This window comes from Rhyacophila brunnea, unplaced genomic scaffold (genome assembly GCF_057557595.1).
Source record: "Rhyacophila brunnea isolate RB1 unplaced genomic scaffold, BYU_Rbru_1.0 scaffold_12, whole genome shotgun sequence".
Classification (NCBI taxonomy): Eukaryota; Metazoa; Arthropoda; class Insecta; order Trichoptera; family Rhyacophilidae; genus Rhyacophila; species Rhyacophila brunnea.
The window spans coordinates 7672850-7691532 of NW_028232774.1; the positions used below are offsets into that span (position 1 = coordinate 7672850).

At 33.6% G+C, this 18683-nt stretch overlaps 1 protein-coding gene across 4 annotated transcripts in view; it reads left to right on the forward strand.

Moving 5' to 3' along the window:
- LOC147077731 (uncharacterized) overlaps positions 1–18683 on the forward strand; it is a 332063-nt gene that overhangs the window by 240201 nt on the left and 73179 nt on the right. For 2 of the 4 annotated variants that reach the window (XM_085960708.1, XM_085960709.1), the window contains exon 1: positions 18433–18576. The exons of 1 other annotated variant lie outside the window; for it this stretch is intronic. The gene's annotated coding sequence lies outside the window, so the exon portion shown is untranslated. Of the gene's footprint in view, positions 1–18432; positions 18598–18683 lie in introns of those variants that run through there. One more of the 4 variants, XM_085960710.1, reaches the window with a different exon arrangement.

Below are 18683 nucleotides of genomic sequence, written 5' to 3' on the forward strand. Positions count from 1 at the left end.
ATGCATTAATAACAAAATATATACCACTAAAACATACAAAATTAAATTTAGATATTAAAAGCGAATAAACATAATATTAGTTAGACACTTACCCAAATCACCAGAGTCTGAGATTCTATTTGTTGATATGTCTGACAAATTTGGTTTGCAGAGTACCATTTAGTAATAATACGCAGATGTATTATTTTCACACTATTTTTCTATGCTATTATTGTACAACATGTAAACAAAATCATTTTCCTTATCATTCATTTAATATGAACATACTTTTAATCACAAATACACTATTAATTAATTGTCTCAACACTCAACTGTTACAATAAACAAACTTTCCTGGCCTTTTTTGTAGCAAAGTCCGTAACTATGTCATCCAAATCTAATTTATATGCCATTTCTGCTTCAATAGACAATATTGCAAGTCCATTTAGCCTTTCTTCGGTCATCCTAGATCGGAGATAATTTTTAATAATTTTCAGTTTTGAAAAACTCCTCTCTGCGCTAGCCACCGTTATTGGCATTGTCAATATTATCCTAATTGAAGTGACCGTATTTGGATAGATTTCTTTCAAATTATTATCATAAATAAATTTTAGTACGTCATGTGGCGAAGACTTTTCAGTCACAAGTCTACACAGTAATTTTAACTCCTCACAAAGCTCCACTGCATCGACATCAGATGTCCCGTTTGCAGTGAGTTTAATTTCTAAATTTTGACAATCTTCCAATAAATTTTCAGGAGTCATGTTTCTTAAGAGGCTAATATTATACATAAATTTGAAAAATCTTCCATGATATTTTAATTCCTCAAATCGATCTTCAATTGAATTTATAGCCTTATCTACTACTTGATTGAAAAACTCGACTTCAAATTTTTTTTCAGGGTTATGTAGAGGCGTTTCATCACAACTCTCATACTCGAAATGTTTCGGTACTCTTCGTCTTCTGCAATCTGTTTCTTTGGGAAATTCTGCAGGTATTTCGAGGGCTTCTGCTAATTGGTGTGCGATTATTTTCATTTGTACTAAGCCATTTTTTCTATAATTACGCAAAAAATTTAAAACAGCTTCAATGGAATCAAGCGCGCTGGTTATATTAAATTCTATCATTTGCAACTGTTTACTGACTGGATTTATAGAACTCAAAATATCATACCAAACTATGAGACAATTTATAAATTTAAAGTTGCATATATTTTTTGATAATGCGATGGCATCATTTTTGGTCTGCAAACTATTTTCAGTGCGTGAATTGGCATGTTTCTCTTCAATATATAATAAGGCATCGTAAATTTCTACCAATTGGTATCTAATAGGCCTGATTGCTTCAATTCGGGACTCCCATCGCGTATCAGAAACTGCCTTTAATGTTAATGATGGTAAAAATTTTAAAAGTATATTCCATCTATCAGTAGATGCCGAGAAAAAAACATAAATCTTTTGGATTAACCCAAAAAATGATATCGCATCTAAGTTGCATTTTGCAGCATCATTTACCACTAAATTTAGCGTATGTGAGTTACAAGGTACATAAAATGCACGAGGATTCATGTCTCTAATATGCTTTTGGACACCATTCTTTTTTCCCCGCATATTCGCACCATTATCATAACTTTGACCTCTCATGTTTTGTATATTTATGTTTAAATTTTCTAGTTCTTCAACAATGCGTTTTGCTAATCCTGCTCCAGTTTTATCGTCAATTTCTATAAAACCTAAAAAATGCTCACGTACTTCCTCTGAGTGTTTTCGAACAAATCGTACTATAATCGACATCTGTTCTATATGTCCTATGTCAGGTGTACAATCTAATATAAGAGAAAAATATTTTGCCTCATTTAACATATTAATAATTTCTGATTTGATTTTTTGCGACATTATGGCAATTAATTCATTTTGAATTCTTGGTCCAAGATAATGAGTAGTGCGGGGCTTACAGCTTATGGTTTTCAAATGTTCCTTAATAACATTATCAAACAGTCCAAAACATTCAATTAATTTTAAGAAATTTCCATTGTGCAGTGTGTTGATTGTGGACTTAGGTCCGCGTAAAGCCATATTCTGCACCGCCATGACTCGCAAAACTGCACATAATCGAGTTAAAATTGACCGCCACCGTATAATTTCTTCATTGAAAAGTTTTTGTTGACAACAATCAATTGTTTTATTTAGCTTTAATCTGATTAGAATATCTTGCCAGATTGAAAAGTTTTCGTGGTGATTTTTTGACTTTTCGTGGGTTTGTATAGTTTGCGACAAGTTTTTCCAATTATCATAGCCAACTGATGATCCCATTCCAGTCTCACATTTTTTTTTATTAAATATTATACAGCAAAAGCAATGCGCAGAATCATTTTTTACAGAATACACTAACCAAGTTCTTTCATATGTTTCGCCATTTTTCAACGTACGTTCATAATATGCATTGGAAAACTTTCTATTGCACGTATTGATAGGATAATCAGCAAGTTTTTTCTGTATAGGTCCTTTTTTTAATATCATTATCCTTGTACTCTCATCAAGAAAACTTGGCCAAAAATGTGGATCATCAAAATTATTGTCTTCTTCTTTGTCTAAAATGTCTAAATAATCAAAATTATCGTCGTCTGAATTATTATCGTTGGCATCGTAATTTACATTTTCTTCTAGCGTTGTAGCATCTGATTCTTGAATTATTATTGGTTCTTTAGTTTTAGACGATATGTATTCTGCGCTGACTTTCTGATTTTGCTTTTCACTTTTGATAAAATAATTGTTAAGTGTACCTGTATTATTTGTAGCATTTGCCTCCTTTCGTTCTCTTATCTTTTTATACGCTGCTCCTGAAAGTCGTTGTCTTGCACTCATGTTGATGATTTAAATAAACCACAAATCCACACTATTATCAGCAAAAGATATGTTTACAAAAAACAAATTAAAATAAGGTATTGTTATTCACAGCACAATAATTACTAACAAATAGTAGTAAACAGATGATATTATGATGATAGATGAGGTAGGTATCTACTAGTGTAAATTTTTATTACAATTAGCTGGTACTTAACGTAAACGTATATGCACGAATACTAGATTATGTCAAATATCAATTTTACAATAGATACATCCAGCAACTTTTAAATCTCGCGGGAGACTGGCAAAAATGTTTGGATAAATTATAAAATACGGATGTATATACCTATAAATCTCCACCATAATTTTTATTGTTTCGTTACCTACGTTGACATATTGGTATAAAATATTATTTTGTTTCAATAACTTCTTGGCTCATTGGCGCCATATAATTGGCTTTTGCGCAGCCACTGTTATGAAAGGAATTCTTTAATCTGAGTAAATGACATTACATTATATTATGCATAATGTGTCTAGGTGGCAAAAGACTCGTAAAAATATTTTTTATTGGCATTTGTATTACGAACCCGAGCAGTTAAAAATAATAGAAAAAATCACTGGCTGAGAGTGGTGACATCATACTAAAATCGCCGCGAATACCAACTCACTACTGGGTAATAAATAATATAATTAAAAAACATCCGGAGCCGTGAAGTACTACAAATATTCGGTGCTCCGGGCCGTTCCCGCTCCAACGCTCTGGTTATAATGTAACTAAGATTAGGTACCTAGCTATTTCTATATAATACCAAATGATCCTCCTCGGTTTGCCGCCCTTCGAGTATCTGCCGCCCCCAAGCGACGCTCAATCTGCCTACCCCCACGGGACGTCACTGCTTAAATTTCATACAGCAATCTAAAATTTACACATGAGAAGAGAAAAATTATGGAAACTATTTTTTGTATACCCGATATACTGGATTATTTCTTAGTTCTGATAACCGAACAGTACCTATTTTTTATGTAGGTACCTAAACTATGTGAATGTGTACGTAGATTACATTGAAGAATACCTTCTAAAGAAGCCTAAACGTGTGAAAGTGATTTTAAAAAAGCACTACTGGGGCCGCTAAGTTTCATCCATTTTGAAAAGACGGCGAGTATTTACCTACCTGTATTTTTTGTTTACAAAAATGGCACCAACGTTCCAACTGAAAATTATCTTAATATCACAGAAGGCTAAAAAAGATTCAAAATCTTTGGTATGCTCATATGAATACGTGTATTAATTAAGGCTCTAAGTACCAAAAGGTAGTATTGCCTGTAGTTACAAAATACCGGGTCATTGCAGTAAAATTTCATGAAGCAGACCTTTTGAAAAATGTGGTTTTACAGTGTGAAGCAATCACGACAGCTTCTATAATTTTAGGTATTAAGAACTCGCAAGTATCAACACACCATCGTCAGCCATTTTATATCCCATCATATAACACCACTGTAGTGCTATTTACACCATTATAAATAAAACAGGCCAACGGACTTACAACGTCGACAGGTTTAAATATTTTGCTGTATTTCTTTGACTTGCTTGAGGCACTTAGACCATAGTTGAAGTTATTGGCGTTAGTATGTAGAACACTCTTCTAAAAAAATGTCAGTTTTTTTGTTTTTGGTACTTAGCGTCTTAATTAATACACGTATTCATTACGTATAACAGTGGCGAAGGATGGAGGTAGGCCGTTTAGACCTGACATAAATAGTGCACAATAAACTTTTGTCAGTCAAACGTATTTGTTTTCATTGAACATACTGCAATGTATATTATAGTGTTTGTTAGTTTTTAAATTAAAATTAATCCCTGCCTAATCTAAGCCATAGTCGATTATAGTAAAAAATATATGCCATTAAATCATAGATAATGGTTTGTCTAGGCAGGGTTAATGAATCTTAAAAAAATAACCGACACCATCTGTAGGTAGGTACGATACTATGTAATCTTGATTCAACGAAAACGAAATAAGTTTGACTGAAAAAGTGTGCATCGCCTATTGCATTCCTGGTTTGAACATACATAATTTTGAAAAACACTTTTTGAGAGAATATATCATAACCAATAGAAAAAATCCACCCCTGCAGGGAATCGAACCCTGCATCTCCCGGGTTTACGCCCCATCCGCGCATTACCTCTATGTTATGCGGTGACATACAAATTGCGACAAATTTTAATTATTGGCCACTTTTAATACCCACTCATCAGCGCTCTTCCATATCAAAATATAAGTGTTTTTCAAAATTATGTATGTTCAATAATTAGAATGGTACATTCTTAAATCTTGTGAATTATTCGTTGAATAAAAGAAATAGTTAATTATAATATGGTTTGGTTTAGGCAGGGTTTAATTGTCTATTTATGCACTATTTATGTCGAATCTTAACAGCTTACCTTCACCTCTCATTATTTTAGTAAAAAAGATAACATTGCGGCAACAGAATAAATGTATTTGTTTTTTATTTCCTGAACAGTTGATGAAAGAAAATGTGATACGTGAAACTTTTAGCGACGATGTGTGAAATGCAAATTTGCGAAACTTAACCCGTTGATGTGCGAAACTAGATTAAGAGAGAGAGATAATAGAGATCGGTGTAGAAACTAGGAAGCCGGCTGAAGATTAAGAGACTATTGCACCAATAATTCTGTTCTCGCGAGTCACGTGGGAAGTTTGAAAGTGACTGAAGGTGTTAAAAATTTAATTGCTATTATTGGAAGTTATCTACTTCCTATTCGTATTTTTATTACATGTCCACTCGAGAAAATTATTATCTGTTGGAAATTTAATTAAATTTTCTTATCCGCCTAGACCGGAAATCTGGTGGATTACAAACAACTAATAATTTATTGTGCTAAAAATGATTTAAGTTGAAATAGCTAAATTAATTATAAATGCACATTGATAATTATTATACTGTCAAGTTTATTGTGGCACTTATACTAGGTATATATTTTATCTTACAATTTACAATAATATAGGTAGGTAGAGGGGTAAGTTTACCATTGAGCTAAATGAGCTATAATAGCCCAGAGCACCCAATTTTTAGGATGTCGAGGAATTCCGAATATTGGAGTTACCTTTGAGATTATTTTTAGTAGGTAGGTACTTGAACCTGCAAATTATTAACTGTCAAAGTGGCCGTTTTCCATATTGTCAAAAATAATATGTACTATATAAATTCTAATTGATTTATGTTTTGTACTATACAATATACATACTATATTATATCGTCACCTCAATACTACAACTAGATAACTTGATTTTCACTGTTTTTGAGGTAGATTCAATATGATTTTACATTTCCTTCTCTACAAAATGATACAAGTAGGTGAGTCAGAAGTTAATGGGAACTTACTGTATTAATTTTGTGTTTGAAAATATTAGATAACAAAAATAAGTAATATATCTACAATATTTTTTCATACAATTGAACATTATTTAATTTTTCACAATTAGACAAGCAAAATTTTCCATTTTTATTTTAAATAATAATTATAGCCTAGATTTGCGCTAAACAAGTAAAGTTTAAATTTCGTTTTCCCAACAATGAACAAATAATCAGAGTTATCTAGTTGTAGTATTGACGTGACGATAATATGCAATACCATACACCAAATTGGTCGTGTTCAATTTCTTTACTGTCGATACTGCGGTAAATATTTTTATCGAAGAAACTACAAACAACTTAGTGAATTTTTGTCTATAAATAGTATAGTTATATGCCAATTTATTGTCTTTCATATGGTGCGCATGATCCTAGCCAGCGCAGCCTCCCAACACCCATAGAAAACTTCTTAAAACATTTAATACGCACCAGAAAAAAAATCTTTCATGTAACATTTTCTAAATAGACAGTTTCCCCTTCCACCATCCAGATATGGATTTTTATTTATTTATTTATTCAAGTCCTACGGTGAACATTAGAATAAAAAAATATATACATTAATAATATAATAATAATAATAATAATACAAAGCAAAAAAAATGAGCAACATAATATTATTATGTTTTTTTAAATTAAAATAACCTTCACATCACATAAACTGTGTCAGTTTCTGTGAAGGGTATAATTTAGTTTTGCTGCCCTTGCCTGATAATCTTGACACAAGAAAACAGATTTGATACGGAAGAGGTCCATCATACCTGGCGATTGGGGTAATTGACAGGTGCATAACAATTTACATTGACCAACGAGCTACAAAAGAGTGAAAAGCGAGTACCCATTACAGAAAAATAGTTAGTAAATACTCGTTTTAAGAATTACTGAAAGGAAAATATTTATAGGTACGAGTATATTGTTGTGCTGTTGAAACTGACAGTGACTGTTTTGTAAAAATAAAATAGTTTAATAAAACCGCCAAAATTAAACTATAAATAATTATGGAAACCTCTGATGTAACATGTCTCATTTTAATAAGACCGTAATACCACCAATTTACGTGGTATTCACATTGGAGAATTACAGTCAAATGAGTCAACGAGGACTTTTATTACCTATTATATTTCACAGACACAAAAAAATGAAAGTCTACCTCCATATTTTGTGATTATCGACCACCACTTTCTTGTCTTATTACACTTTATTTTGTCACAGTGGAGGTTTTTACAGCTCAATGGTGACATATTACGGATGCCTTTTGAAATAATCTTATAGAAAACTTCGTAACGGACAACTGCTAAAATATCGGAATAGATAAATATACTTTAATATGGTTTGACTATAATACATGAATACAATAACAATAAAAGTGCTTTCGCAACGCCAAGGTGTTAGTCACATCTGTCAAAAATCACAGGTAGCAAGCATAATTAACTCCACTATTAGTTTTCTATGTAACAGGTGAACAGAGAATTCGGAATATCGTGTAAAGGCTATTTTCTAGTTCACAGGTTGTCCATTGTCAGTCTTATATCACATACCTACATCTGAGAGAAGTTCTTGCGTTAATTCCCACGATTAAAATGACTATAATGTCATCAATGCTTATTCCCAGTAGCGTGCACAGGTAGAGGATAGATAAAATATATTTAAATAATTAAATAATGAGAAAAGTGTGATTGTACCAACGTGTTAACAAGAAGTTGTTAATACAAATCAATACACACCACTTATATGCACGTCGACCAGCATGTTTGGTCTATCGCACGGAAAGACTTATAATATTTTATAGTATTACTATATCACGGCGTGTTTCATGTGGTTGAATAATTGATATTCACAGGAAAATGTACATTGGCGCATTGAAACATGCCGGATTCAAACTGTTGTTTATATCCGCTATCATTGGCAACATTTGTACCTCAGAACTGATTGATAAATAGAACTTCGATAGGTTATAGCCCAAATACACTACATTTTGACGCAGGGTTTTGAATGTGTGAGTGCCCTACGCAATTGAACCACGCATATAGACGTGCAATAGTGTGTGTTGCAACCTTCAAATACACCAATATTTAACGAGCGTCATTGTATAAACCGAGAGCAGTTGTCTGTATTCGACGTAGAATGAATTATTCTTGACACGTGTTAAAGTTAATCCCGTATTCTTCCACACTCGAGATCGGTTGCCTGTTTCTCCACATTTGTTAGGTATTTCGGTTCCCATTATTTTTGAGATCCCTGGTTTTTACTTTTCATTATCGTGTACATATTCGATTTATGTGATTGTTTATATAAAATAATCGGTCTATCTGTCTGATCTGTCGCTGATTAAGCTGACTGATAATAAGGTCCATGTTTTGGGCTCGGTACAAGTAGGTCATGTTTCATGTTTGAAATGGCCAATGCATCTATGTGGTAATTGATAAAAACATATATATTATGATTAATTTAAAGTAAATCCAAACAACAGGGTTTACCATGGAAATAAACGCACACTTAATAATTCCGTGGAGTTAACTAAGTGAATTCAAAATTGTTTCGATTTTTTGGTGGTTTTTTATAGTTGTCAGGAATAATAGTGTGAAGTTTGATTGTTAAGTTAATTCAATCATTTCTAAGCATAATTTGAGCACCAGAGAAATATATAACCTCTTTAAAAAATCTTTTAAAAAAAAATACGACACCCAGCGCGATTCGAACTCGCTCCCCTGGATTCACGCCTATGTACCCTACCAACTAAGCTATGTGTGTCCTATCTAATTGCGACAAAATTAACTCGTGTTTTTACAATTCTCTCTGAAGCGTTATTGTTTGGAAGTCGGGTTTTGTATTTTGAATCAAATTATTAATAAATACCTTACTAACAGGTACACATAGCTCGAAGAAGAGACAATCGTTGGACAAATTTAGTAATCCAGTGGTATCCAAGAGGTACAAAACGTCCACAAGGTAGACCTACAGGCCGCTGGATCAATGACATGATAAAGTTTTGCGGAAGTACGTGGCAACGCAACGCACAGGACCGAGAGAAGTGGAATCAGCTTGGAGAGGCCTTCATCCACCGGTGGATAGATTTAAGCTGATGATGATGATCATGATGACTAACCGGCATCTAGATCACTCGAGGATTTTGTTATATTATAACGTACTAGCATTTGCTAATTATTCGTTGAATAAAAATTGTACCATGAATATGCTCAGACGCTTTTTTTTTTCGTGCACAGGAATTAGCCATCATTGCTATTAAATTTTTCAGCTGTAATCAAGATTTTTGGATCGCTTTATGTCTTGTTTCGTGTCAATACTCTCTGACCCCACGGTAATGTTGTATGTTTATAGTTGCCTTTTTTCATCTTCGCTCTCATATATTTCAGCAGTCTCTTAGAGAAAGATTTTTCAATGTTTTTGCTGTCAATACTATTTTGAAGCACGCCATTGGCGGCGGACTGCTCTGCGACTTTACCATATAAGGAGAAACGCTAATGTAATGAAAGAAAGGGAAAGTGGAGCTTAACAAACTAGTTAATCTTATAATAAGCACTTATTGGCTGAGAAATACTTACTACGTAATTATAAATCTGCTCGGAAATCACTTGCACACTATCATTAGTCAATAATAATCAGATATTTTTTACTTAGGTGGTTTTAAATAATAAAGTTGTCTAATGGAAAAACTTGTATAGTTATGTTATAATACGACATTCTTAACATATTTTTGAGTATCTTTCGGTCTGTATTATTTATTTGTTTATTAACGTAGGTACACAACACAAGAAGTATTAAAATATTTTCTAATATACACTACTGTTAGAATTACGGATTGTACTTAATTCCAAAGAGAATTTTCTCAATCACGGACTTGGCGAGAAGTGGAGTTTTCCCCATTTTTTTTATCTTGTAGGTACTGATACACAAATTTATAATAAAATAAAATATACTTACAAGAAATTATTTCTTAATTCATAATTTAGTACTTATCTACATGTACATAATTATGTAGCTTTATAATGAAGTGGGTACCCACGTGTGCATATTTTTCTGACCTTTTTTTTTTAAATAAATATTTACATACTTTTATTTAATTTAGATAAGTACCTACACTCCTGTACTTGCTATATTATTTCTCAGATAGGATTCAGAATTAATTCAAATTTAACAAAACTGGGAATTCTGGATTAAGATATCAAATAACTGTAACACATACTTAATTACAATTTATGCAGTTGTCACAATAAGTTTTTGTTACGTGACCAGAGCATATAATGTGTGTTGTGGCTCGTCTGTGTATAACTATGAATCATTATTATGATCGAGTGTAACTGTTTTGTTATCTTGCCTCTTTCAAAATAAATTGCACCAAAGCTGTAATGTTATTTTATTTTTCTTGTAAGTATTGCAAGTCTTTTTTTTATTTTTCATTATCTGGTAATCTGTTCACTTATACCAACGGTTTTAATTTTTTATCCCTCCACTGAATGCGAATTTCACTAAATGCTTTCTATATTTACTTCTGTCATTTACTACGTATCTTAGACTCATCAATATTGTTTACGTCTGTGATTGGTCCAGTTGGTTGGCTTTAATAAATATATACCTAAATTAAAAACTGTCCAATGCGTACACTTTTTGTAGTTTAAGAAATCAGCAACTGTTGTACGGGTTCGACAAATATACCTCTCTATACGGCAAAGCAAATTCTACATAATTGGACATTGGAAAAAAATACAGGATAACTTCCTGTAATAAATGACTCATCTGGTCATCGCGTACCTATATGTCAGTTTATATCGATGCGAAAACTTAAAAAAAATACCTGTTGTAAACTGAAGATAGGTGCTTGAAGTTAATACTGAGTAAAGTCTGCTGAGAAGCAATACAATACAAAAGTATTTTATTGAATGTTAATTTGCACTTTCAAAGAGAGAAAAAAGTGTCTTTTAAACGCTTCCGCGTCAATTTGCAATAAATAATTCCGGTTGCATTAAGAGAAACACGATTAATAATTTCGCCATGGCGTTAAATAAAGCCATTAATGTAGAATTAGTCAAGAATGGGTGGCGTGCACGTGAAACTTGATAAAAAAAAATACGGCCGAACAAATATAATAAGTATTATTTTTACAATAAATTAAAAAATGTATATAATTCAAAGCGAGCCGATGATAGAACTATTAGTACTATTATGTAGTACCTACTTAACTAATAACATGCAATTACAACACTGAAAACACACATAAGTAATTGTAGTTTCATTGTACAATGCAGTTAGTAATGGATGATCACCAAACTTTTTTAATTCAATATTGAATATGCACAAAATTTAAGAATATAAGGTTCTTATTGTTTCAAAATATTATTAGAAAAGGGTTGAATTGAGTGATGATTCGAATTAACACCTTAAACTGTCCCGGTGAGTATATTTATTCTTTAAGTTGTCGATGCATGCGAATTAATTCTAATAACTATGTTATCTGAAGTGTTTCAAATTCCCCCGCTTTGTAGGTAATTAGATGTCCGAAGTTATCCAAATTTATTTATGACGTCGGTGAAAATAAGCCCACATAATATCACACACTTTTAAAATAAATTAAGTACAATATAATTAACTATTTTTTTTATTCAACGAATAATTCACAAGATTTAAGAATGTAACATTATTTTTATTGAACATACATAATTTGAAAACACTTCTGAAAAATATACCTACTTATAACTAATATAACAAAATCTTTTTGAAAAATATATACGACACCCAGCAGGTACGAACCTGTCTCTCTGGAATCGTGCCCACGTGCACTGACCACGTATCTATGGGTATCTTATCTAATATCGACGAATTTTAACTAATGGTTCTTACTGGGTTCTTGCTGGGTTCAAAATTTTTTTTTCTATTCGTTATTTTATACTTCTTAAAAGTGTTTTCAAATTATGTATGTTTAAATTATAATAATATTTTATAAACTTGACAAGAGACTCTCTGTGCGTACAAGTAATTCGTTAATATCCAAAATGTGTGCAGCATACAATAGTAATTAAAAGCTGTCAGATTTTTTTTTGTAATCGACAGTTGTCACAATATTACACGAGTAAATGCAATAATTTGTATCTTCACCATGTCATTATTTAGTCAGCGATTCGAATCGCAAGTCCAAAATGATCGTTGTGTTTTGCAAATTTGTAAAAGCGAATCGACGTAATAACCTGTCATCGACACGGCGATGCAACCACTCTCAATGCTTCGCTGCACTGCTTCATAGCATACATTTCCGATTCGTTACATTAATTCCATGTTCCACCACTGATCTTAAAAGCGCTTCACTCGCCAGTGCAGCCACTAATCTGCCAACATAAAATGAATAGCCCTTTTTAGCATGGATACATGCTTTTGTCTTGACCTCCCGGGCGGATTCGTTACAAAAATCGCACAGGGTAACGAAAAACAAAGTCACAAAGGTAGCGCGGCCGCGAACTGCGCATTTTTTTATTTTCATTTTTATGTATATATATATATATATAATTTTATTTTCTATCGAATTTGGACAATCAGCATTCAGAGAATCAGTAGGCAAATTATGTTCCATGTTTAATAATTTTAGCCGTCAGGGTTTTTCTCTCACATTGTTGTCAAAATTTAGTTATTTTTGGGGTTTGTTTGCTTTCTATAGTTATATAATATTATACTTAATATATAGGTACACGATGAAGGTTTGGGCCAAAATCCTGAAAGCTGAAATTTCGGCCTTCAGAATTTCGTCCGACACCCATAATATAGTGAATGGTTACCAAAATATAAAATATGTTGCAAACCTATTTATATACTTAAATAGCTGTCACCAATGCTCTTGTAAGCGGACGAAACCGGTTCTGATTACCTAAATTGTTTGAATCAAGTATATTATTAAATTAATTCTTACGACTTAGGCCTTAGGGTATTCGAATTTAAATACCAAGTTTTTATCAATTCTATTTGAATCATTTTTAGCCACCTGGGTTTCGCCTTTAGGCGTCTCCAGCCACTCGATTTATTTATTACTAAAAAAATGTTTGATATTGCATTGGTTTCAAAAATGAATATTCAAAAATAGAATTAGTCTCTAAAATGACATTATAAATTTACATGGGTACCTAATTATAATTCATCGAAATAAATTTTGCACCTTAGTTTTTTTAATTTTTTTAGGTTTTTGTTATGAATATACTCGAAAGGTGAATTTGCACTGAAAAATATGATAACGTCATCAAGTATGATAACAATATATTAAGTAAATCATTTTCACCAAAATTTTCGTCAGTCTGTACTAGGGATTGCAATACCGGTATCCCAGTATCTTTCGATACCGAAATACCGGTTTTAAAAATTGGACAATACGTATACGGTATTGGAAGTAGAAACAAAATGTATTAATTAACATAAAAAGGTTTAATATGGTATTTTTTGTCGGGTTACGATGTCTGGTTTACTTACGTTGCACTTTAAGCAATGGCACGTGCTATAAAATATTAATATTTTAAAGACCTTGTTATATATAATATCATCATCATCAGCCGGGTTCAATCCACTGCTGGATGAAGGCCTCCCCAAGCTTTCTCCAACTCTCTTGGTCCTGTGTCGTTCGCTGCCACGTATTTCCGCCGAACTTTACCAGTTCGTCAATCCAGCGGCTTTTAGGGCGACCCTGTGGCCGTTTCGTACCCCTTGCGTACCATTGGATGACGGCATTTGTCCAGCGGCCGTCCTGTCGGCGAGCAATGTGCCCCGCCCATCTCCATTTCAGCTGTTTGGCAACGTCTATTACATCGCGTACTCTTGTCTGCTTCCTAGTAGGATATATAATATACTTACCTATATATTTATTAGGTAATAGAGACTTGTTTTTTTCATATACTTCAAGAATACCGGTAATCCATAGGAAATACTGAAATCCCGGTATTAATATTTTCATTCGGTATTGTAATCCCTAATCTGTACTGCATCCCACCTCAATAGAGTTAGTATGAAGCAATTAGATGTGATGGGTGTAACATAATTAGCAGTCCTCTCAAAATATACTGCAACATTTAAATCATTTATGTCTTGCGTATAGTGATTAATTGCATCAATCTGCATTTGGCGATAATTTATTATGGGGCAATGGGTGTGTAAATAATTGTTATGTGGAAACATGTAACAAGCAGCGTGACGAATTCATACGTTATAGCCTCCGATGCGAATCATCGGAAGCCTCGCTTGGTTTGCTCATCATGCATTTGTTTAATTTTCGACCATTATTTGTTACGTATTAAACTTATTCAATTAAGTGAATTACTAGAGTGTAAAAAACTACGAAGATTTTTTGGTTTTTGTAATGGTTTACATACATTTTTTGTGGTTGGATGTTTTCGTCTCCAAGTCTAAAAGTGTTGTCGCTTCCCTCGCATCAAGCCAACCCCATGGCCCCCGCAGCTGACAGGGCTCTTAGCCTGGGGGCCCGTACTTACACAGCTGGCAAATCGGCCAGTTAAATGAGAAAAACATACACCACAAATGTATTCTAAGGCATAAAGTCCACTAAAGTGGGCTTGCGGGGCGCTCGCGCATATTCTATGTGAATCATCGAAAATACAACATAATAAAATACGCCAGCGCACACTGAATTTGACGACGCATTGTGCCCGCCCGCCCCATGAGTCACCGTTGTGTGGCTTCTCAGCGGCACGAATTAACGAAAATACAACGTAGTCCATTCATTGAACACGGCAAACAAAATCACGCTCCTGGAAGCGTCGTCGATAGACGGGCGAGAAGGCATTATTTAATAACAGTGAACTCTTTGTTTAGTTATTGCGTGTCCGATATTTCGCTGGTAGAATGATGTCATCGTGAATATTAATTACAAGCCCCGAGAAATTTAATAATATTTTTATTGTTTTGTTATGGGAGACGCTGATAATAATAATTATTTTGTGCTCCTTGAGCCCCTTATTACATAGGTGAAGGGTAATGCGCGGGTGGGAGGGGGCCTACTTCGTAGAGAGCGCACCGAGCGCCGCTTTGGTGGGCTTTATGCCTTAGTAAAAAGAGTCGTCTGCACCGCTATTTCCCTTAATTATGATTAACATTAAAAATTTATGGCTGTGCAATGTAATTGATGTGATATGATGATTGATATGATTAAATGATAAATTCATGCGTAGAATTTTATTTTATAGTTATTTTAAGTGTGTTTTCTACTTAGACTTACAAAATGGCCTTTTATCCAATATGGCGAAAAGTTCCATGTTACTTGGGTACCACAAAAGAAGGTCTCGATCAACGCTTCATAATATTATGAGTGTCGACAACTCAATAAATCAACTGGATTTATTTAAAGATCGCTAAAAATACACGGAATATCCTTAACCACTGGGGGAACACTACTGTGGAAAATCACACTGTCCTTAACCTTAGCGATAGGTAGGGTGGCCCGCCATAGATCCTGGCCTGGGGGCCCGCTTCAGGATGTGGTGTCCATGACCAACCCTGTAACGTTTAGAGTGGCTTCGCACGGAGGATTCACGTATCCGATACAGTAATGACGATACTGAGTTTACTTAATTAGGATGAGTATCCAGTATGCAAGGCTACATTTGTTTCAATGTAAACTCTACTATTATCAGATACGTTAATCATTCGTGTGAAACCGTTCTTAGATCGTGTGGAATAAAGGTCTTGAAGACAGAATCCTTTGGGTCTTAATATAAGGGTGTAGAGTGTGACATGTTACAGTGTTGTTACTTTTCTTACAGAGTGATATTACTTTTCTTTAGTTTATTGCAGCAATTTTATCTTGCTTTCGACGACATTAATGTGGCGCGTATCAATGGTCTATTTTCTGTAGAATCTTGAATATCCGAACTCTGATTATACATATTTCACTATCATCATCAGAATCGCATAAAAACGTAAATTGCCGAATGAACTTTTAAATATGTAGATATCGCCAAGATAAGCCATGACATTTGAGTTCGCTATGAATAAATTGTAAATTATTATTATTTAATATATAAACAAGCGTGTACCTACACTAAAATAAAACAACAGTATTGTATACCTACACATGTATAGGTATTCCAACGCTCAAACTTATATACATAATAGCGTATTTTTTACTACCGATTCAATCGTACTGAAAATGTTGTGAATCGCCACCAAGTGCTATATTGTTGTAATAAAGTTCATAGGGAAGCTTCTTGTTATAGTCCAGTCCGGTTTTGTCATATTTTTTTCACTATCTACCATACAAAAAAATAGTTGTAACTTCGTCCCGGAATAAATCTTGCTGACCCGCTTTTGGAATGACAAATCTGATAATCTAAAACAAAATGTTCCAATAAATAAGTAATTTTTGCAAAAATGTTGCTTAGCAACTTCAATATGACTACTATGGGTAATTAAATTATTAATCGTCAATACTATGACTTTATATGTATTGCAATTCGTTATTGTTATCCGAAAATGTATCCAATCGTCAGCGGGATTTAACTGAATTCGTTTGTAACCGCAAAAATTGGCTGTGAATTGCTTGTTACTTACAGTATCTTGTTACAATCGTAACGAACAGCCAACAAGAAGAAAATGACATACGTGAACTCTTCGATAGGTACCGAGTTGTGACAATCTTGCGGGACTGTGTCGCAAAAAATAAACCGGCAGATCCGCCGCTTCCTCGAATCTGTCAGAGGCGAGTGGAACCTCTGTCCGGTCCGGTTACGCAACCGGACCATTGCGGAATCAGATCGGAAAACCGGATCGGCTACTTGCGGTCGGAGGAAACTATAGACATACTGTTATGTACCGAAGAGCCTTGTTGGTATTTAATCTTATTGATTGCTGATTATATTCTCCTAGGGAAAATTGTATTAATCTAGCAGATAATATTCTCAGAGTAATAATTCTACAGAGATAGGGTATTGTCCGGCTGTATGAAGCAGTTTTCTTTGAGTATGGATGCATAGTAGTTAACTTCAGTTTAAATATTATTAATTTACCTATGAAACGGTATATCATCATATTGCTTATCAGCATGACTACCAAATTTAATCACAACACAGTTGAACTATCATTTTTAGTAAATTAACTAAAAACATTGACCAGTTCGCATAAAAAACTGTATGTATTTCAGCAAGACGTACTCCCGGTTTTGTCTCAACTACATAAGTCAAAGCAATATTTACCGACTTCACTTCTGACTTCACTAAGTCGAATATTCGTATGTCGTATATCTTACTCTAACGCATATTGCAGAGATTATAGTGTATTGAATGCTTTCTCGCCCCCACTTATGGTTAGTTTTGTTCAAGCCTTGAGAACTTTTATCGTTTTTATTTTACCACTAAATAACATTTTAGTGATTGTTTGAATGAAATTGAATGTTTTGGTCTGAATTTTCCTTCAAACACTAAATACACCAATACACAAAAAGAAATATCAATAAGTTTGACGTAAAACGTCTAACATTTCGATACACATAGGGTGGACACCCCGGAGGTCACAGACTTGTAGTATAGCAATGAACGATAGCTCATTGAAAGTTGAGGAATATGCATACACGCTGAAAAAGAGTCATCTAAAAATCCTTGAATAATCAATATCAATATCACTTACAATTTTCACACCATCACCATCAAAACATTGAATATCTCGTCGAACCAGTCAAACATAATATATTAATTAAAAAATACTTTTTAGATAGCTTTAACGATACCTAATAATATTGTAACACAATTTATCTTAAAGGGGGTGGCTGGACTGACTGCCTGAAACTCTTCTTTTTGGACATACGATTCACTGGCTCTTATTAACAAGCTTTTAAAAACAGGTGATCATTGATCAATGACCCTATAAGTAGATACCTATCTTAATGTAATAATAAATTGCAATTTTGTTAATTCTGTAAAAGATAATAAATACATCATGCGTGTCATTTGAAGCAATACTTATAGGAAATACAGTGCAATAATTACGTAGTTTTTTTCAGTACCTATAGGTATAGGTACGCCGGGGGTAGTTTCAAATTCGTGACACTTCCCATTATACGTGGAGATATTATACCTATTTTGTTTTCACCTGTGTGTTCAATAATGCCGTAAGTTTGTTGTCGGCGGACGACGGCCGCTTTTGCCTGTTCACTGTTTTGTTCGCGAGTTCGTTCTCGTTCAGTCATGCCCGCAGTTCGGTTCAACTTTGACGCTTCGGAGCGCGCGAAAGTGAAAAACGAATTTTCGCGAAATAATATTCAATTTTCGAACGTGTTCAAGTGTTGAGTGAATCTACGTTTTCCATGGATTTGACATTCGTCAAAGTGATTTTTTTTTTAATACCCGTACTTATATGGATTTATTTATGTTCGATTTCAATGTGTTGTTTTCTTTTTTTATTTACAATTTAAGGTTGCTGTGTTGTTTATCT